Here is a 27839-nt window from a genome sequence, read left to right as displayed (position 1 = left end):
TAGAGTGGGGGAAACAAGGGGAGGTATTTATTACTGCACCTCCCTTTGTACTTCGCTTCAAATCTGACAAAAACTGCATTTCTTTACGTCCTCAGCATGTATCTTAGTGGTCCATGGCCCTAGTTTTCACCAGACTCCATTGACTAGATCCCACTTCTTTATCCAATTTCTCAGCCCTAGGAGTTTCACCATCTGTGTTGGTCTTTACTTCTGCTCAAACCTTCATAAATAGTCCCTTCATTGAACTCTCTTAAATTTATTCTTTTTCAGTGTATCATCTCTTTCCATCTAAAACCCCAACTGATATACAACACTCTTTTAGTGGGTTATTCTTTTAATGTCAGGGAGGATTAATGTATTAGTATTAAATTTAGTTTTGGGGTGTATGTAAATACTCAGAAATAAGTCTGGCTGGTAGTTTAGATTTTCATTTAATAAAAAGGCAGAAAAAATTTTCTCTTCTTCCCTCCTGGGTTATCTGGCTGATGTAATCATTAATTTTACATAAGACAGATTAACAGAAAAAAAACCAAATTTCATACATATGGGAGTCCCATAAAAAAATAAGTGAAGTAACTGAGGCTTATATTCCATCCTAAGCTAATGAGAAAGGGGCAGGGGTCTGGAGCTTCAAAGGGGAAGAAGTTAAATCACAGGAAAATGAGAAAAGAAGATATTTGAGAAACAAATGGTTGCCATGTCATACAGGTAAGCCTTTCTGATATAAAAAGATGTCTCTGGTGATAGCTTCCTTCCTGGCACAGGCCCTCTAACTAAAATCTTTTAGGCAGTTAAGGAAAAGGTAAACAGCTCTTTCTGAGTCTGCTGGACCCCATCATCTTCAATTTTAAATAGTCCACATGCCAAAGCAGCACATTCTGGGCTGGCATATTCTGCTCGTCCGCCATACGTACTTTATAATGTTTAGGTATAAAGGTTATAATGCAGCTAAAATTTTAGAAATGTTCTTATTTTTTCCACATGATATGGCAATTTAGTTATGTGATAGCTTTATTATGTGTTGTATTAAAGTTTGAACACATGACTTTTTGGAAAATGTGGTTCTGTGGTGTCGATCAATCTGGCCTTAATATTCCCCTTAGTTCCACTCAGCTTTAGATAGGATTCTTCCTGACTCTAGGCCTCTGATCATCCAGTTCATAGACCATTTACTTTAGAAAATTTATAATTGTGAATTCTTCCTCTGCCTCTTGTTAAAGACTCTTTCCAGTTTTACAACCCATGGAATTTTTTCTCAAGGACCCGGAGCCATCCCTGTGAAATATAATTATCAAGGAGGAGAGCATCACTCTCTCTAAGTCTCTATGGGAGAGTAGGAGCTTAAGTCCAAGTAGTCAAACAACCTTTTGTCAGGAAGGTAGGAGCAAAAGTACTTCCTTTGGGTAAGGGCAATTAGTAAACACATATGGCCCAAGATTCCCCTTACTCATTTCCTAAAAACCCTTTGTTGCAATGGAATTGAGTTCAGAATTCAGTTCTCTTCCCTGTTATAGTAACCTTGGTTAAAGTCATCCTGGCCTCTTTAAATCTGGCCAGTGCAATTTTTACTTTGACAGTATCTTTTTGATATTTCTTTCTTATTTTTATACCAGCTATTAGCTTATACTGTTCCAAGAATCATTTCCTAGCTGTATGCGAGTTCTGTAGCATTTCTCTTCGATTTCAAAATTTCTGTTTTTATGTTTTTGAATTACAAACCTTACTACATTTTAGTATTTTTTCTCTATGTTATAAAATGGAATGTGTCTTTTATTATTTTCATTCTTTTCTTTTGTAAGTAATGAAGAATGTTAAGGAGCTTAATTTCCTCTTGGTATAATTGCCATTACATTCACAGTTTTAAATATGTAGTAATAACGCATCAGAAAGAAAGAAGGAGCTCCTACCCTTTGCACCAGTGTGGATGGAACTGGAGAGCATTGTGCTAAGCGAAATAAGCCAGGCAGTGAAAGACAAATACCATATGATCTCACCTATAAGTGGAACCTAATTAAAAAACAAACAAGGGAGCAAAATATAACCAGAGACATTGAAATTAAGAATAAACTGACAATAACCAGAGGGGAGGTGTGAGGGGATAATGGGGGAAATAGGGGGAAGTGTTTTCAGGAACATCTATAAAGGACACATGGACAAAACCAAAGAGGGTAGGTTTGAGGGTAGGAGGTGGGGATGGCTGGGGTGGGGGAAGTGGTGGGGGGAGAAATGTAGACAACTGTACTCGAACAACAATAAAAAAAATTTTCTTAAAAGAGGAAAATAAATAAATAAATATGTAATAATAATTATAGGCAATTTTGATTATTTTTTCATCCAACAATTAAATAATTTAATAAACTTTTATTTCAAAGGTTTTTTTTACTTCTACATTTATAATTTTTAATAGTTTTAATGATGGTATGATTAGAGAAGTTCTTTATAATTTCCATTTTTTTGGAATTTAATAATTTTCTTTTCACTTAACACATGACTAAACATTGCATTTTCTATGGATTATATGACTAGGTATATAAAAAGCTTGTATTTTTTAGTTTATTAAATGTTTTTTCAAAAATACTGTATTTACATATATTGTCATTAATTGGACTACTTACATTTTATAGCATATATTATTGTAATGCACATTAATGACAACATCAGGGGAAAGTGTTAGTAAATTACATTATTGCCATAGATTAAATGTTAGGATTTCAACATATGCATTTTGGAATTCATATGTTGAAATCCTATCTTCTAATGTGATGGTTTTGAAGGTGGGTCTTTGGGAAGTGATTAGGTCATCGGAGAAGAGCCCTCATGGTTGAGATTAATGGCCTCAGAAAAGACCTCAGAGAGCTGGCACCTCCTTACTGTGAAGTTGCCGGCTAAAGCATGGCTCTCCAGAAAGCGAGCAGTCACTAGACACTGAATCTGCAGGGGCATTGATTTTGCACTTCCCAGCCCCAGAACTGTGAAAATTGAATTCTGCATAAGCCACTCAGAATATGGTATTTTTTATAGCAACCCAAACAGGCTAAGACATGTTGTTTCTATCAATCTATTTTTAGTAAATAACTGCTCCCATTTAATGATTTTTACTGTGAATTAACATTTTTTTCTGATAGTTTTATTTAACACCACTATCATTATGACTATGAAATTTTTTCTTGTGTCTACTTGGGCACTTCCCATACTTTCCCTTTCAGTTGTTCTGAATGACTGTTGCAGTTTATCTTTGAGGATGATACAAAGTTGTATTTTTACTCTGATTACATTTTTGACTTATTATTTTTCTCAGTGCTTAAGAGTATTTTCATTACATTTGTTATTTACGAGATGTCCTCCCTCTGTGCAATCAATTCTCCAGTGATTTGAAAATTATATAATCTATTTTCATTCTGGTTTTGTTACTTCAAACAATATCCTTAAACTCAAGAAAAAATGCATCAACTTCAGACAGAAAAAGGATACCTTCTAACCCCACCATTACTTCTCATGAAAGCTGCAATGATGTACACACTTCGTGTCCTTCCTTTTCTTTTTTGTCACCATTGCTCCTCTATCCTTTAGTTTTCTTTTATTTGAGAGCTACATTAGTCTCATCACAATCTTATTGCTCAACTTGCCTTTACTTTTCAAAGATTATCAACTTCGTTTAATATATTTTATAGCCATGGTTGTTTAAAAGCTTATTATATAACATGTTGTAATATTGTACTTTATTATATCCAGTATTATTAAATACTATTTATTTCTCTTTGCATATATGTATATGAATGTGTATCTACCTTTATGTGATAAACTCTGTTGAAGCAACATGTTCCTCATTACCTTTTCAAATCTCCACAATGCCTAGCACAGTGCTTCTCTATATGGGGAATCAGCAACATTTTTTGTTTTATTATTGATTTAAAAGCTTGAGGGAAATAAGCTAGACAGGAAAAAATGTTCCTGAACTCTCACCAGTCAGCACTCATATTTTTTATTTGTTCTATCCTTTTCTGAAAACAAAATAAAATTTCAACATCTGAAACTAATACAAAATAATGTTGAATGTAAACTGTAATTGAAAAAAAAAAGTAAACTTTCACATTTCACAAAAATATTGAAACTACAGAAACTATTTAATTTATAGAAGGAAATAGTGGGAATGATCAACAACTGGCATTACAGATACACATGCCTTAATTGTGAAGATAAGTAATAATAACTTTCACTTTTATATGTAAAACACTGAAGGTTTAATTTAATGTGAGATAATAAAAGATATACTGCTTTAGCAGATTGTTTTCTCACTTTCCAAAACTTCTATTTATATGTAGCTATAAATGTGCTGACAGGTAGAGAAAAGGAAAAGGTTATTTCAAGACTATATTTGTTCAAAACATGTTAAAGATTTCATAGTTTTGAATGTTGTTACAAAATCCAATAAATTTATCCGTATATTGAAACTAATTGGAAGAAATATAACCTTAATTTTTATGAGAGTTCCAAGACTTTAGTCCCTAAATATTTTTATCCAATTCTGCTAAACTGAGATTGACCAACAGTTGTTATACCCTGACTTCATTCTTGCTGTGTCTACCAACTGACCCATGATTAATACAACCTATTTCCCCACTTCCTTCCAGGGCTTTGAATAGTGAGCATTCTGGAAAAAAAGTTTGACTATTTTCCCCAAGTAAAATATTTGTTACTATCCCCTTCCCTCACCAGCATGTACCTGAAGTTGTTCTCACTTTCAAAATCTGAACAGAGGCTTGAACTAACTGCTGCGTTTGTATGTTTTTCTTTCCATGGTTTGGTAGTGTTGTCGCAGGTGAGTACCTGTAATCAGGTTCTTGGGGATCTCGAACAAAGAATTGGACGAGTCATACGAACTGAGTAAAGTGAAGCAAACAAGCTTTATTAAGGACAGTCCACTCCACAGAATATGGGAGCAGACTGATCCTCTGAATGGAGAAAGGCTCCCTGTTGTCTGAGGGGTTATAATTTTATAAGACTTTTTACTTCCTTATTCATAATTTACTTTCTACTGCACTTGCACTGGGAGTTATATAATTTTCCTGCTACAGCACATGTGATTTATCTATTGTTCTCCCTGATTGCCCACTCACTTGGGGGGGGGGGTGGAAACTCCAAGGCTAATTTATTACAATCAGATTATAATGATGCTAAAGTGTACCGTAGGTTGTTCAGGATCAAAGTGCACAGGCCCAGCTGTGGTTTTAAGTATTAATATGCTATTATAAGACTATTTTCAGAATTCAGGATGTCAGTAAGTATCAATGTCAGCTACTTATTTTTATATCAGCCTCCCAGCACTTCCTCATTCTTATTTTATCTACTGTCTCCTAGTCTCCTACCTCAAGTCCAGCTACTTGTGAGGAGCAAAGTAACTATTTTAGGAACTCAGGGTTTCTGGCCTGAGATGTCTAACTTAGCTTTCTTTAGCATATTTTGATTTTGCTACAGATGCTTTTTGGAACTTCCTCATTTCTAACTGTGTGCTTGCCTCGCTGTCATTCATTTTAGCTCCGCTACTGCTCAGGACTCTGACCTTTTGTGCAGAGGGCTGCTGGAGACTTCATTATTGTTACTATCATCATTATTAATATCCTTAGTTGAGACTTCACTACTTGATTTTATCATTGCTAAGGGCCTATATGAGCTAGAGAAGAATGTAGCATTGGGTTACACTTTTGGGGCACTTACAAATAATGTTTTTCAACAATAAAAGGTGAAGGGCAACCATCATTTATACATGTTCCACTATGTTAGTTCCCATCTGCCTATTTGCATGGATGCCAATCTCATGGAATGTTCCAATTTTTGTAAGGATTTTAAAAAGTACAATCTATATTTACAATGGTCACTTAGAGAAATTGGGAAATAAAGAAGATTTTTCACTTTAGAGACCTTTTAGCACAAAAAGGAGATAGTCTAGTTTTACTTCTGTAAAAGGGAGTCACTTGTGAGAGGGTTAACTTTATTTTAATCAACTATAAAAAATGTGTGTGTGTGTGTGTGTGTGTCAGAAAAGGTTTCCCTCATCTAATCTTTTTTTTCTTTCACAGGGAAGATAAATAGCTTTTGACATTTGTATGAAACTGACGCCTTCAAACTTTTATTTTATTTTATTTGTTTTATTTTATTTTTCTCTCTCACTTTGTCCTGTCTCCTGGAAGACTTTGGAGACTAATTAATCAAAAATAAATGTTGCCATGTGTTCACTCCAAAAATATCTATTCTAGATAGTAAACAACAATTGCCTACTGAAAAAAAAGGAAGAAAAGAGTAAGAGAATTTATTTTGCTTAAATTATGTGAGCCATGTTAAAAAAAAAACAGCAAATACAAAAAACTGTAGGTAGGTAAAGTAATTGAGTAATGGCCTAACTTACTAGATAAAAAAGAAAAAAAAATGACCACTAGTTCTACAAAATGAGAAAGTTTAAATATGATTTAAGGAGTCTTTAAAAACAAGTTTTATAAACACATAAGTTTGTAAATTGTGTTTAAAATAAGTGCATATAATATTTGAGTTAAGTAGGTGAATAGCACAGGTTAAGAAATACAAATGTCTTCCATGTTTTACTATGTAAATTAAAGTCAACAAAATAATTCAGTTTATATTAAACTATGGCTAAACATCTAGTGATTTAAACTTTTTAAAATTTTGCACATTGGTTTTTGAGTCAAGAAAACTATCATTGTTATCACAATAGTTTAAAATTTCATATATATAAAATGATATTTAAAAAATTAATAATAGGATATATCTTAAAATGTTAAATTGCATAAATCATAGTAATGCTATAAATAATAATGGATTGATATGTTTACTGTAATTACAATTTCCAAATTCTTAATTAGATATAAAACCTTAGACTAATACTAAATTTTGTTGATAAATAATGTTAAAAGTTTTCATTCAAGAAAAAGGCAAGGACCTACATCCAAGATTACTATATCCAGCAAAGCTATCATTTAGAATGGAAGGGAAGATAAAGTGCTTCTCAGATAAGGTCAAGTTAAAGGAGTTCATCATCACCAAGCCCTTATTATATGAAATGTTAAAGCGATTTATCTAAGAAAAAGAAGATAAAAAATATGAACAGTAAAAATGACAGCAAACTCACAGTTATTAACAACCACACCTAAAACAAACACAAAAGCAAACTAAGAAAACAACTAGAACAGGAACAGAACCACAGAAATGGATATCACATGGAATGTTATCAACAGGGGAGTGGGAGGGCGAGAGGTGGGGAAAGATGCAGAGAATAAGTAGCATAAATGGTAGGTAGAAAATAGACAGGGGGAGGGTAAGAATAGTATAGAAAATGTAGAAGCCAAAGAACTTATATGTTCTTAGACTGAACTATAAGGGGGGGGGATGGAAGTGGGGGGGAGGATGGAGTGGAGTGAAGGGGGGGAAATGGGACAACTGTAATAGCATAATCAGTAAAATATATTTAAAAAAGAATAATCAGCTACTACATTCTTATAAATTAATTGAATGTCATTTTTAAATAGGATTCTAGCTTCTGTTTTATAAAATTTAAGTATTCTCTTGATGGTGGGACATAGCACACTGACACTGAAGATAACCGAAAGGCAGAACAAGAGGAGGATATTGGGAAGAGCCATTTGTGGTGGGTTCTCAGCAGGGGCCAAGGTGGAGCTGAGCTGGAGCAAGTTGGAGCTAAGGGTGAAACTTACGTATGCCAACTAGGGTGACATTATGTGATTCCCCAGATATCAAGGGATCCCTGATTTGGCGGCCTCTGAGTCACAGGGCTGTCCCCAGTTTTCTTGCACCTGATCCATGGGGCACTTATACCGTGTGTCTTGGTGTATGAAAGCCCAGTAAGGTAAGTGGTTGGGAGTGTAGACAACTGACCAGTCTTCATCCAGGACCTCAAAACTGGGACATGATGGCACTGAAAAAACAAACTATTTTCTATTCTCTTTCAATGTGCTCAAATCAGCCAACATAATTTATTGTTCACTTTTTACCATTAATAGTGGAAATTTGGCTGTAGTCTGAAATCAGTATGTTAGGCAATTTCACTCAAAATTTCTAAGGATGTCTCTCTGATACATGTCCCGTCTACCAACCTAATAAACCTGGCAAAAATCTATAAAAGTGGGACATAAGTAATTGAACATTATCAAAAAGATTTTATACAATTGTATCATTCAAATGAGTTGTGTTCCTTGTTTTCTGGATGGCTAGAAGTTTTTACTCTGTCAAAAGACAACTATCTCAGGCCTGGCAAGGTAGTTCAGCTGGTTAGAGGATTGTTCTGATGTGTCAAGGTTGAAGGTTCGCTCCCTCATCAGGGCAAATACAAGAATCAACCAATAAATGCATAAATAAATAGAACAACAAATCAATGTCTCTCTTACTCTCTCTCCCTCTATCTCTCTTCCTTCCTCTCTCTCTCCTTTCCTCTCTCTCTCTCTAATATCAATTTTAAAAAGACAACTATCTACAAAAACAAACAAACAAAAAAACAAAACTGGGAGACTCTGTATTTCCAGCCTGGGTTATACAACTTAATTATCCAATACTGAAGGCACTCAATTTTTATTTTTCCATTTTGAAAAAAAGCTTTGCAAGACATTGGGAATATAGTTTTCCCTGGGTTTTTCAGTGTTCCTATAGGGCTCCAGACTCCTGAGCAACGAAATCTGACATGCTGTAAGAGATAATGTCTCCTTCTGTCTTCCAGAAACGTTTACTTTTCAACGTTAAGTGTGCTATACACAGAGGTAGGGGGGTTCATTATTATAATTTTGTCTAAGAAAACATATGTTTTCATTAGGGTGATAAGATTTCTGTCTCCTAAATGGGGAGGGGTGCATCAGTTTTGATACAAACTCACTGGTCCATAATTTCAGACTCCTCTCACGTAGTGTAAGAAAACCCCTTTTTTACCTGCATAATCATCTGCCTCTCGTCACATCTTTCTGAGAATGAGGCAGGGAAAACAGATACATTTATTGGTGTGATTAATAATAGCCTAACTGTAATCTGGAAACCACATGTTTAGTTTTAAAATAATTTAAATAAATATAAGTATTAATGTTTTATCCAGTGTTGCTTATCATCTACCAATGCCATTATTCTTATTTCCCATATACAACAATGAAAATTGAGAGAACAAACGACCCTTAAAAGCTTCCACAATGAGAATCAGAGACATGGAAATAAAGAACAAACTGACAGTAACCAGAGGGGGTGGATAATGGGGGATAACAGGGGAAAGATGGGGAAGGGTCGTCAAGGAACATGCATAAAGGACCCATGGACAAAGCCAATGGCCAAGGGGAGGGCAGAGCAAGGGAGAATAAAGGGGGGGGAATAGGGACAATTGTAATTGAACAATAAAAAAATAAGAAAAAAATTTTAAGCTTTCACAATTATATAATGTATTATTATATAGTTTTACTGTGCTATAGGCTAAGTAGTACTTTTATCAAGGATAAAATCAAGACCTCTTGTGTGACCATTAGCCATGAACTGGAAATTACTCCGAAATAAGACTTCCGTTTAACCTCACTGGAAGGGAACTCATCAGATAGTGTTAATGCAAACACTGCACTGAAATCTGAGGAACTGATCCTTAGATTCACATCTCTTAATTAAAAAGACTGTATATATGCATTTCTAGGACTTCAGCGCTGGCAAGAGATCTCAGTAATAAAGATTCTCAGGGATCTTGCCTCAAGCAGCACAATGTTAATTTAAATATTTTAGGACCAGCACCCAAAATGCCAGACACCAATGATTACCACATCTTTTAAAAAAACCTCATTGTCCCTTTATTTTTGTTGTCTGTCTTTTCTTTTAGTTTAAACTTTGATTTATCTTAAGTTGTTTTCATGTTGCAACATTCAATTAGATATGTTTGAGCCAATGTTCTTTGGTTAGTTTCACTCCTTCCACATTAGCAAATTCACTTTCAAACTAGTAGTCTCCTCCACACTCTTTTTGGGATTAAATAGATATTTAGGAAACCACGCTCTGTTTTCTGGTTCTACAGTATTTCTAACATCAGTTACTGCACAGGAGCTCTACTTTTATGTTAGCACAGTACAGATGGTAATAAATGCATTACAAGCAAGGTTGTTCATGCACACAACTTTTATCTTGAACATGAACTCTAAAAATAACCCAAAAATATGATTTTAAAAATATTTTAGTTATCTCATGGTTAGTATAGCAATTTGAAAGCAAGCTATACAAGATTTCTCGCGCTGAAGTATGATTTGATAGGGAATTATACTAATGACTATCTGCACCATGTACAGCAGAGAGAGTTCAAAAAGCAATATTCCCTGAAGATAAGAACTCTGAAAAGGTGTGGAATTCTAAGGAAATCAGTGAACAATCTGAATTCTGAGAGATTAAGTACTTTTATTTTCATCAGTGGGGACTAAGAAAAACTGACAGAAAATTATCAATTCTTTCAGTTTGTGCATTTGTTTGTTTTAGTGGTCGACTATAAATGAAAAGTTTTTTTTCTCAGTTTCCTAATAGAGGATCAGAGATCATTAATAGTGTAACTAATTCAGATATCTAATTGTTTTCACCATCAGGACTATAACCTGATTTAGCCTATTAATAACTTAGTCATATCTCCATATTGATTTTTCATCATCAAAGTAATTATCAAAACTCTGTTTCTCAAAACTCTGACATTCTTTACTGAATTTTGCCCTCATTTTAAATGGTAAATCCACATGGATGCAAATTTTTAGATTGCTAATATATGTATCATTTATTTGTCCATTTTCAGAAAATGTTATTTTTATATTATGAAAATTTAAAACAGTGTGGATTCTTATCTGAATACATGTTTCATATATATATATATATCATATTATATATCGATATAGGGAGAGTGTATATATATGTTCTTATATATATTCTTATTCTACTAAGAATAAATGTAAGCAGATTATCAATAATTTTTATCTGTTCCTTTATTCAAACAGCATTTATTAAGTGCTTGTTATATGTTAGACACAGTGTATTTTAAAGAAATGAATAGCCTATTATCTTATTTATAGCAGTATCCAATGAAATTATGAAATAGGAAAATAAATTAAGGATCAAATTTCAGTTTTCAAAGTTTTACCTATTGGGAGTATTGATATAGCTCAGCCACCTGTAATGAACCAGTTATATTTTAGGTATTTTATTGGAATCTTTGAGTAATATCATTAATTTGTTTGAGAACTGATATGGAAACTCCTTTTAAATAAATATGTGGTTGTTTTTCAGGTTGGACCCCCACCCAAATTTTGATTCAGATGTTTTAGCTGATGACACTCTATACACCAAGAGAACATCAAGTTTGAGCCTCACATGGGACTCCTGAGGAGATCCAGTTGTGCAATCAAGCAGTAGGTACTTGGGCAAAGCAGAGGGAGTGTTATCAGAGGACAGTAATTAAGGGTCAGTTCTCATGCACAGGCTGGAGATTTCTGAGGTTTGAATTTCCCACCTGCTTCAGAGGAGGAAGTAGGTTCAGGCTTTATCAATTTGTCCAGAGGGGGAACAAGAGAGGATAAAGGTAGAGGAGTAAAAGGAAGTCAATACTCAAGCATCAAAAATATGGCCATCATGTAAACTGCATGCAATATGTTATCCTAGGCTAAATAAGTTGCCTTACTTTTGAAAAGTGGCATAGCATCTCAAAAAGAACACAAATGTTGAAACTAGGCAGACAGGATTTAAATTCACTCTCTGCTTCAATGTAGTCATGGGATTTTGACTGATACATTTTAAACTGTTTGAATATAACAAATGGAGTTAATACTTAACATACATTACAAGGCCTCAGTCACAATGGTGGGGATAACCCTTGGTGTGGTGAGGATAAGACAATATGTAACAAGATTTTGACAAATATTTTACTTTTTATTTTATTGTTTTCAAATAAATACTAGTAACCATGGCTCTTGATGTTTATTTCCAAAGATTATCCTTCATAGGGTAAAGCTAAGTATTTCATGAGATATGCTGTGTGGACTCCCAGCTCTATGAATCAATGGTACTTCTGAATGAAATGGATCTCAGTATGCATAGAGGTTACAGTTATTACTGTCTCATTACATATAGCTGAGTAAAGATAAAAAATATAGTCAATAACTATATATGGTACCATATGGTACTAGATTTACTGGGGGGATGACCTCATAAATTATATAAATGCCTAAGCACTATGCTGTACACTTGAAACCAAATATATTGAATGTTAAATGTAATTGAAAAATTTAAATGAATGAATGAATGAATGAATGAATGTGGTTAAAAAAGAAGAAAGTGCAAAGGGGAAATGCAAAAATTGAAGAAGAAAATGTTACTATTCAGTTCTTTCAACCTACAACCTCTGTGAATAGGTTTTGAAAAACAACCAAGAAATTGATCTTTGGTTGCAAGATCAACTTTTTAAAATGAATATAAAAATTTATCTGAAGTAAGAATTTTAATATATGATTTTTTAATGAAATTTAAAGTATATTTTACTTTCTTTTTTGGTAAAAACATATTACTTTCTCATTATAGAAACTTAAAAACTTATTATATTTTAGTTCCTCATAAGTTGGAAAATATTGAAGAGCAGACACAACTGTTCTTGTGGGAAAATTCAAATGAGGTAGTGCTGGTAAATATAGGATTTTTTATCCAAAATTTATTTCAATTTTTCCTCTACATGGACTATTGTAAAGGTTATTCTCAGAGTTATTTAAAAGACTTCCTCAAATATCTGTTATATTCTAGGATATAAATAGTATTATACAGAGTAGCACATGTAAAAAATATGTAATAGCACAAATATGTGATATCAGGGAAACCAAAGTACAAAATACATATTATATTTCAGAATGTATTCATGTCACATCTTATTATATTTAGTACATAAATTTTATACTTAAAATTTATATGCTATGGAAAATTAAAAGTATAGAGTAAATAGCTCTCTTTAATTGTTAACTACCTATATATTGTATAAGCATCTCTTGGAAACACTAAGAGTGTTTCATTTTATTTTTCCAGATTGCTTTCCATTTAATATATAAAAAATCAACTTCAGTATGTCAGAGATATTAATGTCATATATGCATACATATTAAAATTGGATAGCTACTCTGTAATGTAATTAATGATTGCTAATATTTAAACTATAATAACTTTTTTAATGATTGGCATAGTTGCAGTATAATTAGCTAAAATTACTTTACTGAAACCAGTAATGGATTTTGAAATAAGGGCAGTATATTTAAAATTCTACATGGCATCCAATGTATGCAATTTCATTACATAAATGTTAACACCTTCCTGAAAAGTTCTCAATAGTGAAAGATAATGAAAAAATATATATGCACATAACAAATAAAATACTGTAATGGTCTATGAATGGGAGCTACTGAATTTTCTTTCAGGATGGGAAGCTCCTGTTTTCAACTGATAATTATGTATTTACTTTTTGAGAAAGTAAAATAACAAAGAGAAATATATACATATTTTGCCATGATTTGGTACAAGCAAGTGTCCTACCACCTATGTTTACTCAGGCTTTGAAAGCATCACACACATACTACATGTATTCAACATATGTCAGCAACTAAGCCCTTTCCATACTGGGTTTGTGTGCTTAAATTCAGCCAGGCTCTGTGTCAGGGTGGTGGTGAGGACAAGTAGCCAAGACTACAGTTCTTACTGCATGAAGCAGAAGACAGCTAAAGGGGTCACTCAAGGATACTTCACCCCAACCCATGCTCATAGTAAGTAAACCCATATCATATAAAGTAAATTTCTTTATAAAATTATTTTAGGTGAAGCAAAAATTTATAGAAGAATTTTACTTCAAACTGTTAGCTTTAATGCTGTAGAAAGAACCTCAAATGAGACTATAAGTAACTTTTACTTTATATAGGTTCTATGTGGTTGATAATTGCAATAAATATTATCATTATAGTATGTATTGATGTGGACACCAGCCTGCGGGGTCCATGTGTTGTGGGTGTGATGAACAAATTCACATGGACTGCGGAAGTCCTGTGGAGAAAAAGAGAAGGCATGTACACTCTCTGAGTGAGAGAGGGAGGGTCCCAACCCCTGCCTGGATAGGCTTTTATTGCTTTTCTGGGCACATTACATCAAGGATGGTCCTCATTTACTATGCACAGGTTCACTTTAGGTGGTTACCTTTTACAGAAAATAAAGGAGAGGATGTTGCTAATTACATCAAAGAAGAAGGATATTTGCAAATGCGAAGGGAAAAGTGGTCGAACTAGTTAGATTCATCCTTGGGAGATTTAGCACAGATTTTTGGAAGTTACTTTAAAGATAGGCAGTAAACATTTGCTGCCTCAATTCAAGGTGAGGGAGTTTTAGCAAAAGCAAGCCTCAAAGCATCCTAGGTACAATGAAGGTCTGATTCCCCATGGGAAAACCTATCCGTGGGCTTGAGTCTTGTGTGCCAACCTCACTCCCCATGGGTTTTCCAAATCAGGGGCTGGGCTATATTCTCCACACCATGCAGAATGGTTCTGTATAATGTATTATTTCCATTATTTCAAAACAGGAATATAACACATTTTTAAAGATGAGAAAAATTCCAATAGAATTTGGGACTTCAATATTCTCTCAAATGGAATGTCTGTACCCTGTATGTTGATGTTATTGAACTTCTCTGTTGTGATAGCTGCAAGGCTAGGCAATGAGAATGCTGTGAAAGGTCCTGCTCTTGAAAAACTCACAGTTTTTCTGTAAATTCGAGAATATACAGATAGGATAGTTTTCTCATGCTTCCATGTAACTGGAGTTTAATTAATCAAATTAGAGCTCAAAATATAGCGTAATTAAAATATAAGGGGACAGAATAAGAATGTGTAAACAATTCATATCTTTGTGGATATGGACCACATAAGATGGCAGAGTTGTGGAACAAATCAAGTAGTATTAGTCAAAATAAACCAGAAGAGTGAAATCTTTTTAGGAAGTAGTAAACTAAGACAAAGTAACAGAAAATTAAGTCTATTTTATTTAAAAGAAAGAGACTAGAATTTTTTGCAAAGGTTGTTGGCTTCTTTGGTTATAGGAAAGGAGTTGTATCTGTGGTAGTTTGCACGCATCTAATTGTTTTTGCTAAAGACGTATCTATATATCTTTCATAATAAATTATCTGTCATAATCAAGTAGGATAGTGAATATATAAATACATGAAAGTGAAAATAATAAATTATGTATTTATAAACACAGTATAAAGGTATCAAATCCTGATGTATAGTGTCTCATATTGTGGTGAGACCCTAAATAAAGTATAAAAGTAGACTTTAATGTGCTAAAGTATAAACGTATAAAGAACATGAAAGCACATAAGAGAAATGTGTTAAAAGAATCACAGATGAAGAAGTCACTCTATCAAGTAATCATTTACAGAAAATAAAAGTAGCACATGTCTTTATAAGGAACTCAGAAAAATTTTCAACCTGGCTATTTTTTAGCTCAAAATATGTAGAAGAAAACCTTTATGTTTGAAATGTTGAAAGAATTTACTGAATTTCTGTAGGATAAACAAATTGAATCATTCACCAAAGTAAATCCCAAATAAGTCTTTATACTGGAATCTATTATTAAGATGAAAATATTGAATAAATATTCAATTTTCTCTTAGTGAAAGATGTATTTTACATTTGTATATACATTGTTAAAAATGTATAGCTTAGAGAATATAGAGTATGTAGCTACTCAATTGGCAAAAGTAAACTAGTTGGGTATTAAAATATGCACATTATTTAGAAAATAAATATGTAGAGAGTACTAAGTAAGAGTTTTTCCACTAAAACTGTAATATGGTTATTTTCATGAATTCATTGGCTATTGTAATATCTGTATTCTGATGGAAATAACAATTTATCATGCTCATGTCAGTTATCTTCCTTTAGTACAATATACATTTACTGATTCTATTAATATTTAATTTTACAAAATTTATGTTTTATCTTTTAACAACTGATTAGGTTAGTCATTCAACAATATTTTAGAGTACACTATATACAGGTATTTTACTATTAACACAGCAGTGACTGAAATATAGATGGTCCTTGTTCCCACAATTTTCCTCTTATCTGAAATAAAAGTCAGTAGCTTCCGATTTCAGTTAAAAGGGCATTGAACTTTATAGTGTAGTATTTATTATTTTTAAGTTAAACTCTCACCATTTACACAATTTTTAGTATATTTGATTGATTATTATTACAGTTGTCTCAGTTTTTCCCCCTTTGCTCCCCTCTACCAGGTACCCCTTTTCCCTCCTATGCTATTCCCTCCTATAGTATTTCCTATACTATTCTTAACATCCCCTTCTATTTTATAGCTACCAATTATGCTTTTCAGTATAAAAATTGGAAGTGATTATTAAATTTTTAAATACCTTAGACAAATATAACATAACTAGGATGCCTCTATGATATGGTTTTCTAAAATATGTAGATTTCCGGGATTCATAGATAAGGTAGTTTTAAGATTGAACACAACTTCCAGCTAAACTAACATAAGCTATCCTTTATATTTTTCCTAATTGTAGGCAAAGAAGAGCAGGGCAGGGATTTAATGGTATCCTTTTTACATGGTAAGGTGGTATAAAAGAACACTGAATATTTGTTAGAGAAGATAACTGTGAGAAGGAAAAAGTATTAAGTTGAGCAGAGGTCAATGAGAGTAGTAATTTTCATTGAAAATAAGATGGCATATATAAATATGAATGCTGATATGCCAGCATGGACTCTGTGCCCCTTATTTTGACTGCCAATGGAAATTTATAGATTCATCTACTTTAATTTAGCATACTTGTTATAATTTGTCTATTTTCCCATCTGCTTTATTTAACTATGGTATTCCCAAGTGTCAAGACCATTTTTTTTTTTTTTGGCTTTGAAGGGTAGAAAAGTATCTTATAACTAAATATAGTCATTTGTTCTTTGATGTTAAAGTTGTAGTACCTCCCTAAGTCTGCTTCTAATCAAGCTGTAGGCAATGTTTTCTTCATGTAACATTTAAAGTGTACAGGTGTTATGTTGTAGAATTGTGAACCTGAAGCCTATATATTTTGTTAACCAGTGTCACCCCAATAAATGGAAGAAAATACAAAGCAAAGGGAAATTATAAATTTGGGGGAGACCTACAAAAGAACTTATCTAATTAAGATAATTTTGGAAGTATAAGCATTTATTTGGTCATTTATGTTTAACCTTCTGAAATTCTTTCAGCTGATTTTTAACTTAAAATAATCTGACATTTTTCTGCACATAGTAATTGATAGTTTCCCTAGTCTGAAGGTATAACCAAAAGTAGTAGTTTTTCCTTAACGATCAAAACGTCAATCTGATTGTGTTTGGTAATGACTAAATATTATAATTTATTCTCTATTCAAAATTTTGGATCTACTTTTTTGTTAGCTATTTTCTTAAAATTACATTTTTAATTGCAAAGCTACAGATTTCAGAATATCAATTGAATATGTTGAATAACTAGTCTGTGTGGTTTAGCTAAGTTTTATCTCTAAGTTAAGGAAATATAGCCCCCTGCTCCTGTTAGAGCATATTATAATCTGAAATGATGTCAAACTGGTCAAGGACTCAATTTAATTTTTATTTATAAATCAATATTTGGTAAACCTTTCAGATGTAATAACATACATCTAATAAAATGGCAGTACTATTTGTTGTTGCCTTCATCTTAGTGTCACCTAGAATTACCTTCAAAAATAACTGCAATTGTTGGAAGATACAATACCCTCAAGCCTTTGTTTTAGGAGACAATCCTCAGCATTCAGGTGGGCTGATAAAACAGGCAGATATGTATACACACACACACACACACACACACTTGTAATTATACACACATTTCTATATATACAATATATATACACATTCATATATTTATATATAAATACGTGTATTTGTGTATATATGTACATTTTTGTTTTGTTTTGTTTTTCCTTCTAAACTCACTGTAGAACTTGCCTTTATTGCTTGCATAACAATCTTTTGACTCATCTTGGGCTGCTATTGTCTGAATTTGAGCTCATTGCATCTTCCAATATTCTGTCCTGACTCAATTTGTCGGCAAGAACAGCCCAGAAGTACAAAGGTGCTAGAACCCTGGGAGACAATCCTCAATCAGTGGAAAACAGAGGCTTTAATTGAGAACTCCAGTATCTCCTATACTATATGGGCCATTCTGAAAGGCATTCTGACTCTCCAAATATCTAGGGGGAATTTGGAATCAAAGCCTATAATAACAATCTTGAAAATGTACCTAAGTTCTTGTTTTGGGATCTGTTTTTAAAAAATGCAAAATAAGATACTCACTTTAGCGGTACAATACAATATAGTATTGTATTGTGGCCATTCTAAGCAATCAATGAAAGGCTATATTCCTTAAAATCTTTCCAAACAAATTAATCTAAACCCTGCTATGTACTTCACAGTTTGGCCGCTTCAACTGCATACATATTGGAGCAGAATTAAAGCTGTTCAGGTAGAATAGTCATCACATTTCCTGCAAAATTATTTAAATTCTTCAAAGAAATATAAGCGGTAACACCTGTACCAGTGGGTCTTCTTTCAATCAATTAATTAGGAATCTCTCCTTCAGGCCTTAACAACCTGTCAGTCTCAATTTTTGTTCATAAATTGATCCTAAAATGTTAAATGAGGTGATTAATATAAGAAACATTTAGTCCTGAAAAGTCATACTAATTATTTATAATCCTAATAATCTAAATTTTATAATGTCAGATTCACTTTTTATCCTGAAAGCATTCCCTATTGACGCTGGGAAAGGAGGGCCAGAGAGTACACGTCTCAAACACATCTTAGCACATCTTAGAAATAGCTTCCATAAACCATGGGTTGGCAGGTCAAAATTTACCCTTTGGAATTCATCAAAAAAATTAGAAAATAAATGGCCACATGAAAGCTGTGTCTGTATCTTTTATAATACTATGAAAGATATTATTATTCATATATCCAATATTATATAAACATCTACAAAATAAATTATTTAGTTGCATAAACATTTGATGAATTGTCTAGATAAACTTAGCACTTTTCATTCATGATGACATTTTAGTATACTTTTTGTATCTATTTATTTTTGTATTTTCTTCCAGGCAGCACTGAAGTAAATTTTATTCCTAGAGATAATTTTCTTTATATTAAAAGTTTAATTTAAATGCATTCTGCTCATGATTCAAGATTGGCTTTGTTTGATTGTTTTAATGGTACTTTTTAAATGTTACATTAATTAATTAGTGGAATAATAGTAGTCAGGATAAGAAAACATGTTCAATTTTAATTCCTCCATTGTACTAACAAAATGTAAAATTTGAAGAGTGTTTCTTTGTTTTTTCCTCATATTTATGTTTGGAAAACATGATTTTCTAAGGATATAATAAATTGGACTTATTTAGTTGAAATTCCATTAAAACCATAAGTATGAATTATTGCACAATTGTGATAAAATAGGGCATTGGGAATTATTTCTAATCTAAATGTTAGAAAGATCTCTTAAAGTTCCCTTGTTTAGCCCTTGCTGGTATGGCTCAGCTGATTGGAGAGTGGTCCATCCAGTACAATAAAACATTCTGGGTTTGATTCCAGTCAGGGCACATACCTAGGTTGCAGGTTTGATCCCCCACTGGGACTCGTGTGGGAGGAGACCAATCAATGTGTGTCTGTCTGTCTCTTTGTCTTTCTCTTCTTTTCTCCTTTTCTTTCTCTCTAAAATCAATATACATATTCTTAAAAATTAAAAACTGTCCTTTGTTCAAATCAAGTGACAAAATGTTAGAGCTCTAGTGTTATGGGATCTTTTTTCTGCTAAGTATTTAGTAGTTTCTTTTTTTACCTTCTATTTGATTAGATACTTAGGGGAAACTACAAAATCTAAATCAACATGTTCTATTATACTCTGTATCATCTAGTAACCTTATGTTTAGGTTCTTATCATGCTGAGAGAATACAAATTGACTGCCCTTCGTGATAAGATTCATGATGACAATATTGAACGTTGCTTTTGGTGTGTGCACGTGATGGGGGGAAGCTTTGTAATGTTAAATGAAAATGTAAGTCCTAGGGCAGTAACATTGAAGATCAGAGATCTCTAATAAAAAAAACAGTAATGTATTGTTAATCTTCAGAATATGATTTCCAGGCAGTCAAATAATCTGTTTTCACTTTTATCCTGCTTGCATTCCTGTTGTAATAATGGATATAATATATGGGTCAATGGGCCTCCATCTTATACACCTGAAAAAACGTTATTGCAGATTTAAGCATACAAAATTTATTCATCTTATTAGCTCAGTTTCCTTTCTTTTTTTAATGGGAGTTTTGTAAATCAAAGAAGATATATTAGAGGAGAAAAATTGTTTTTAAATAAATGTTTCTAGTGCTGCATGAGTCAGAAAGTAAAACAAAATCACAATAGTAACTAAAATATGTGTTTCAATTATTCGCTCCAGGTATTCCTTAAAGATTCCTTTTCTTCTCAGACTCTTGGAGTAGCCACAGAATTCCTTGGTCACTGCAGATCATCTGATAGTTTCCTGATCTCCTTCTCCAATGTGTTGCAGGTATAGCCATGTAAACTGTGGAGGCAAAATCTGGCAACAGTGCTAACAAAGCTCTGTTGTCATAATTTAGACGAGTAAAATCACTGCTGCTACCTATTCTGCTACTGCACATGTAAGACCAAGGATGCTGACAAGTTGTGTATCTTAGTAACTCTTATTCCATTCCTCTCACTCTCTCTTTAATAAAAGTACATGGGGATGAGGTGGGAACCTTAAGGGCAATTGATAACATCATGCCATACCAACCTTGCCCTGTTTCTGGCTCATTATTATTTAACTAATATCTATACACCAGTTTCCCCATATCTCTTAAAATACTTTAGGATGTTTCTCTATTAATGGTGAAATAAAATTAGCTGTTAAATGTTAAAATTGAATCCCCTGTGCTTGATCCTCTGATCATCTAGAGTCAGATCCAAATACTCATTGAACAAAACAAGCTCAAAATAAGACATCTTTCTTTTCTTTGATATGTTGTGTCATGAAAGAGTGAAATTTAAGTTCATACTCCATGAGCCAGGTGATCATAAAACTGTACAGAAGTCATTCACGTGCTTTAAAGTTCTTGTTCAGTATCTTGGATCTTTACTCAGGTGCCCACAGGTGTTTTTAAACAAAATTTTCTCTATGAAGTTATGAATTCTATGAGGAAACTGATTATATTGTATTCAGCACTGAATTCCCAAAAGCCTAAGACAGTGCTTGGTCCATGGTATATAAAAAAGAAATATGAGCTGAATAAGTTTATGGCAATATTGTAGTGGGGCCTCTGCTTGTTCTCATAATTTCCTACAACAGGTTTCTCAAACAAGGCACTACGACACAAGCGCACTAGGTGACCATTTGTTGTAAAGATATGCTCTGATTTCCTCCTGATTGTCAATGTCCCTGCAGGAGACAAAATCACCCATAGTCGAGAAGCTCTAGTCCATGTATATATCTGCATCAACATATCCATTTACCTACCATGATTGTATAGTCCATTTTACAGACAAATTTCATAACTAGTGTGACTTTTGCTAGTGTTGGTATTATCTTTCAGTCTTCATGGCAAACTTACACTCTTCCAATAATCTTTGTTTATTCTATTTGGAGACTTGCTTAGAGATCTTTGATAAAAACAAGTAGGATAGCATTCTAGCATGATATTCCAGCTCATAAATTACTATGTATCAGAAAATCTCACTAGACTTCCTTTGGAATAATGGAATTAGAATTATGCTCATATTAGAAACAGACAAAAAAAAGCAGTTATAAAATAATAATGTAAACAAGAGAGTATATTATGCAGGGGATTGATGTAGTGAATAATCAGATTATGTTTTGATTAATCTTGAAAATATTTGTCTAATGAGACCTCTATTGGTCTCTAAACAAAAACTATTGTAGTCAACAGCAGTAAAACCTTCTCTTAAAATACAAAATTTTAAATACAACAATTTTGTATATTGTATAATTTTAAGTTTATAATAGTATGTAGTGAAGAAAAAACATTGGAGGATTAACAGTTCTTGCTCTTTCACTAGTTTCGAATTTAGACAATTATTAAGCATCCTTGGGATCAATTCTATTATAAGTAACATGCCATGTGTAAATATAACTTACAAGACTACCTGTCATTTTGAAAACTTAAATCACTCTTGAGTTTATTTTTGTGTATGGTGTAAATTCGTAGTTGAGTTTCATTGTTTTGCATGTAGCCATCCAGGTCTTCCAATACCATTTGTTGAAGAGGCTATTTTTACTCCATTTTATGCTTCTGTCCCCTTTGTTGAATGCTAATTGACCATAGAGACCTGGGTTTATTTCTGGGCTCTCAATTCTGTTCCATTGATCTATGTGTCTGTTCTTACTCCAGTACTAGAGCATTATGCTAAATGAAGTAAGCAAGGCAGTGAAATAAAAATACCATATGATATCACCTATAAGTGGAACATAATCAACAAAACAAACAAGCAAGGAAGAAAAAATAAACAAAGATATTGAAATAAAAAACAAACTGACAATAACCAGAGGGGAGGAGGGAGGAAAATAATGGGGGAAAGGAGGCAAAGGGTCATCAAAGAACATGTATAAAGGATCCATGGACAAAGCCAAAGGGGGGTAGGATTAAGGATGGGAAATGGGGGGTTGGGTGGAGTGGAGGAAAGTGGTGGGGGGAAAATGGAGATAAATGTATTCAAACAAAAATTTAAAAAATGATTAAAAAAAGAGAGAAAAGAAAACTTAAATCAAATGAGCCATAGAGTTCCATTTCCAAAATTAGGCATGAGGTACTCTGTGGAGCCCTCTCCAACAAAACAAGCATAACAGTAAAAAGCATTAATAAAAATAGAAATTTCCTGGAAATTACCCTAAGGGTATACAGCAAATAAATAAACACTCAAGAAAATATACTACAATTCAGTAAGAATACCAAGAGATAGCAGTGCTTGAATCACAGTGCTCCTTCGCTCTTCTGTGCACAGCCAGTGTAACAGAAACTCCTATCCAGGCAGGAGAAGCCAAGAACAAGGGGCTCCTCCCTCCCTAGCCCAGGGCTATGGTGTCTTCCCAGGGTGGGCAGTACCAGCATTTCTTGTCCCTACAGAGGCGAATTTCCAGATGAGTGCCTCTGAGAGGTTGGACACTCCCTCTTACATCCAGCTTCTAGCCACAGGACACAGTCTTTAATTTCAGGTGCATACCATGAGGAGGATATTAGGGCCAGATGGCCAATGTCCTAGCTTGTTTATAAGGAGGAGATTCCATGTTGGAGCTAACAAGCCAAGGATATCAGAGGCTACTGCTCCCACACAGCCTTGCTGCCCTCCTAAAACAATGGAGTCACTAGAAGGGCTCCAGCTCCAGAGCCATGGCTCAGAGATATTTTCCAGAGGGAGATGCAAACCATAATGAAGCACAACAAGCTCTGTGGTTTACTTTAGAGAAACTGATTATGGTTGAAACAGAGTCTTATGGAAGTTCAAACATATGGCTACTCTCAAAAAAAAAAAAAAGCGGGGAAGGGTGAGATTTTGGTGGTAAGAAGAGACTAGCAGTTTCATGAGAGCAAAAGAGGTAAACCATAACCCACTAGTTTTAAAAGATAGTAAGATCAATAAGTAGATAAGATGAGATGTCTTAGGTTCATAACATAAATTAAACATTGTGCTCAAACACTACCCTTGTGAAAGAGATAAAATTTAATTGGATCAGACTGTGAAGCAATTTATGTCCAGAATATTGTTAAAAATAATAGGGCAGTTATCTGACAACTAATTAATTTAACATTGAGTGTGACCAGGAAATGAGACAAAGAGAGTCCCGCTGAAACTTACACTGTCATCCCAGGTGACTGTGTGCTCGCCAAAGTGTCCACTGAGGTGCAATATCAGAGCTTCACACCATTAGGGGTGGTAGAGGATAGACTATGCTAAAATGGTCCTGCCAGTCAAAAATAAAAGAGTAAGCAATAGCAAGCTAAATGGACTAAAGTGTCCAATTTTAACAGAATATTATAAAACATATAATATGATAGGAAAAGATAGCAGATAAGGAATAACCTGCGAGAGGGTACAGGTGTCAGAGTTAACAAACACTTCTAAATAACCATTCCAGATACATTAAAGAGCTAACAGAAACCATGCTCAGGAAGTAAATGGAGCAATGATGAAAATGTCTCATCTCTAAGACTATCAAGAAATAGATAGAAATGATAAAACTGAACCAAATGGAAATTCTGGAGCTTGAAAAGTGCAATCACTGAAATGCAAAATTCACTAGAGGAACTCAATAATATTTTTGAACTGACAGAAGAAAGAATGAACTATATGAAGACTTGTTGACAGAAATTATGCAATTGGAAGAACAGAGAGAAAAGAAGATAGAAGAAAATGCACAACAGAGTCTGAAAGAAAGGTGGAACACCAGGAAGGGCACCAATATTAGTTGCAAAGTTAGTCAATAATGATGTATCAATATTGGCTCAACAATTTGAATTACATTGTAACAAATGCATCATGCTAGTGTGAAATATTAATAATGGGGAGAATGTGGGAGGAAGAGAACTAAGGGAACTTTCTGTCCCTTTTGCTCAATTTCTATAAACTTAAAACTGCTCCAAAAATAAAGCCTATTCACTAAAAAAATATTTTATTCACATATGCTAACCTACCTTCCAATTGAAATGTGGAACTGACTTGCAGTCCTTGGAAACATTTGATTCAATGTCAAGTCAAACACACAAACAGGTAGCTTGCATTTAAGGGAGAAAAAACCAGTTGCTTAAAATGATACTACTTTTGAAAGTAAACTAACTTAAATCATTTTAAACGCATAAGCAGAGTTTGTAAGCCAGATGTATTAGAAATCACTACTTTAACTTAATTTTATGTTTTGAGTTTAAGTTCCCCAGTCATGTTTTGGTTTCCATTCAGACAGACTCTACATGCTAATGTAAAGATGGGCAGCCATGTTTGCTGCACCATACACAAGGCAGATCTGCCCGACTGCTGCTAATACAGCTTATTATATATAATCAGGTCCATATATATTTTCCATTATTGGTATACCTGATTTATATTCAAATATAGATTTAAATATGATCTTTGTAAAGCTATTCAAAATACTGAGAAGTGAAAATATAGATCATAATTTCAAGTAACTCTCTTCTTTGAAAGTAGTGATAACAGATGATTCCATGCCTGCCGAACTATTTAGAAAGCAGGAGAATGATAAAGAATCTATTGGTAAACTCTTTAAATTTTTCACGGAAGGAAACATCACTCTAGAGCTAAGTGAAAGAAACTTAAAAATTGAGTCCATAGGTCATTTTTTTAAAGTAAATAGAAATTTTTCTCAACAATTGAAAATTAGGAGATGTGCAGCTACACAGCTATATACAATGAGATTTGACTGGGAAAAGCCCAGCCATTGTTAATATAAGGAGAACAGTTTACATGGCATTGATATAACCTGGCAGCCAAGGAGAGTGGACTGGAATGCACGTGCTTGAACAATGATAACTTCACCGTACTAGTCAGTGGGAGTTTTAGATGCCATTAAGTGAGCATGTGTACTGTGTGGGCATTGCATTCCAAATGACTGAGCAAGTAGAGCAACAAATCTGCATCAAATTTTATGTTAAGCTCCGCAGAAGCTGTTTGGATTATTTAGAAGGCTTTGGGGGACGATGCAGTGAGTGCAGTGCAAATAAAAGTGTGGCACTTTAAAGACGGTCAAGAATCTGTTGAATGTGATCCACATTCTGGAAGGCCTGCAACAAGGAGAACACCTGAGAATATTGATTGTGTTCAATTAACACAATCTTTGTTGATGGGCTGCAATCAACAAAGATGAGAGAACTGTGTGACGTCTTAAGGTGCCTACTTTGAAGGGGACTGAGATGTCATTATTTTATGTATATTGTTTCTTGTATCTTCTTCAATAAATGTCTCTAATTTCATATTACATTGCTTGATACTTCCTGGACAGACCATGGTATACTTATTTTAAGGTGAAAGTCTACCACAAAATAAGAAAATAGAGAAAAAAATATTTTAACACATTTGAAAAATACTTTCAATGTGAAAATTCTATAGCATGTAAGTTTGCTATATATTGTAAAAGCAATGTTTAAAATAAAATGGATTTCCAATATAATTAATATTTAAGGTAATTAACATTTTAAATCAATATCTGCCACCCATTTTGTTTTCTTTTGGACATAATGGGATTTCTTGTACTCTTTTTACACTTTCTTCCTCAATACACTTAATTAAATATACGCATTCAATGTTCATACTTTTTCTTCTTGGTTTAGTGACTTCAAAACAAATATAAAGTTAAGTATGCATTTATTGAGCTGCCCCTGTATCTATTATTATCTATGTAGAAATAGAGGAGAGGGAAAGGAAGTGAGGGAAAGAAGGGGAAAGAACAGGAGAGCAGAGAAAAAGAGAGATGTAGAGGCACAGAGAGATCCATTTTATTATAACTCATTGATTATATCATGAAGCAAAAATATTTCTACACAACTTTTTATAATTGAGGTCAAAATGTATTTTGCTCTCAGCATTTTTACCACTAAGCATTTCAGAGTATTGTTTCTATACTAGCGATATTCTCTAAAATACTAGGTCCACACAAGGCAGAGTAATGGTAGTAAGTTCCATTGGAAGGACATTTACATGCTCGTAAAAAGAAAGCTTTAACTGAAACACATTTCCAAAAATACAGTGCATGTGTCAGCATCCTATTCAGTTTGTTTCAGACTAGCTTGCTACCCTTGCCACTATCCACAAAATACATACAAAGTTTTTCTCTATATGGTAATCCCTGGGCAGCTATTTTCCCCTAATTTCATGAATGCTTGAGGACATGAACATTGAATGTTTTTTTTTTTATAATATTCACAAGTTTACTAGTGATTGTACTGGTAAAGATATTAAAAATGTTATTTTGAGAAGTTACAATTCAGCAAATGGCACAGAAACATATAAAATAGATTACATTGGCTGATTAGCCTTTAATAAAGGCCAGCTAAACTGCATAAAATGTAATAACATTTCCCAATAGCCACATTTTTGAAGTGTTGGGAAAAGGAGCAGCAATAAAAACAAAGCAAGACAACAGATTCAGAATCACAGTAAATGCTTTAGGAATATGTCTCCTAGAAAAAAGAATCCTGGCTACTAGGCTACTTGTAACATCTCTTTCCTTCCTCTTTTCCATAGTGTGATTAGGATTGTGAACTCTGATTTTAACTATGATGATGTGCATCTCATTTTTAATTTATCATTACCATTTACTATCACTTTCCTAATTTGATTTTTTCCAAATAATAAATCCTCCCCCTTCAGAAAATCCAAAGCAAATATTCCCATTCAGTTTAATTTTTCTTATTTAATTAAAAGATTATTATTTTCTCTTTTGAGTGTACATGTAGGATAAAAATGAAAACCACAGCAAGAGCAAAAACATTGACACTATAAACCCTGTTCTGTGAACAATGAAAACAGAATCTGAGGTTCTACATAGTTTAACAAAACCCTAAAAAGAACAAGTTAGGGTCAGACATAACTGAGTTTTAATGTCTGTTTTACTATTTATTTATAATAAGAACTAGAGACAGTTACTGATATCCCATTTATGAGTTTCTTAATTTAAAATGTGTTAATGATGCTTTCATTAC

The sequence above is a fragment of the Desmodus rotundus genome, chromosome 1 (assembly GCF_022682495.2).
Source record: "Desmodus rotundus isolate HL8 chromosome 1, HLdesRot8A.1, whole genome shotgun sequence".
In the NCBI taxonomy this organism is placed as follows: domain Eukaryota; kingdom Metazoa; phylum Chordata; class Mammalia; order Chiroptera; family Phyllostomidae; genus Desmodus; species Desmodus rotundus.
The sequence above is the reverse complement of the archived record's forward strand: the minus strand, read 5'-3'. Positions refer to the sequence as shown.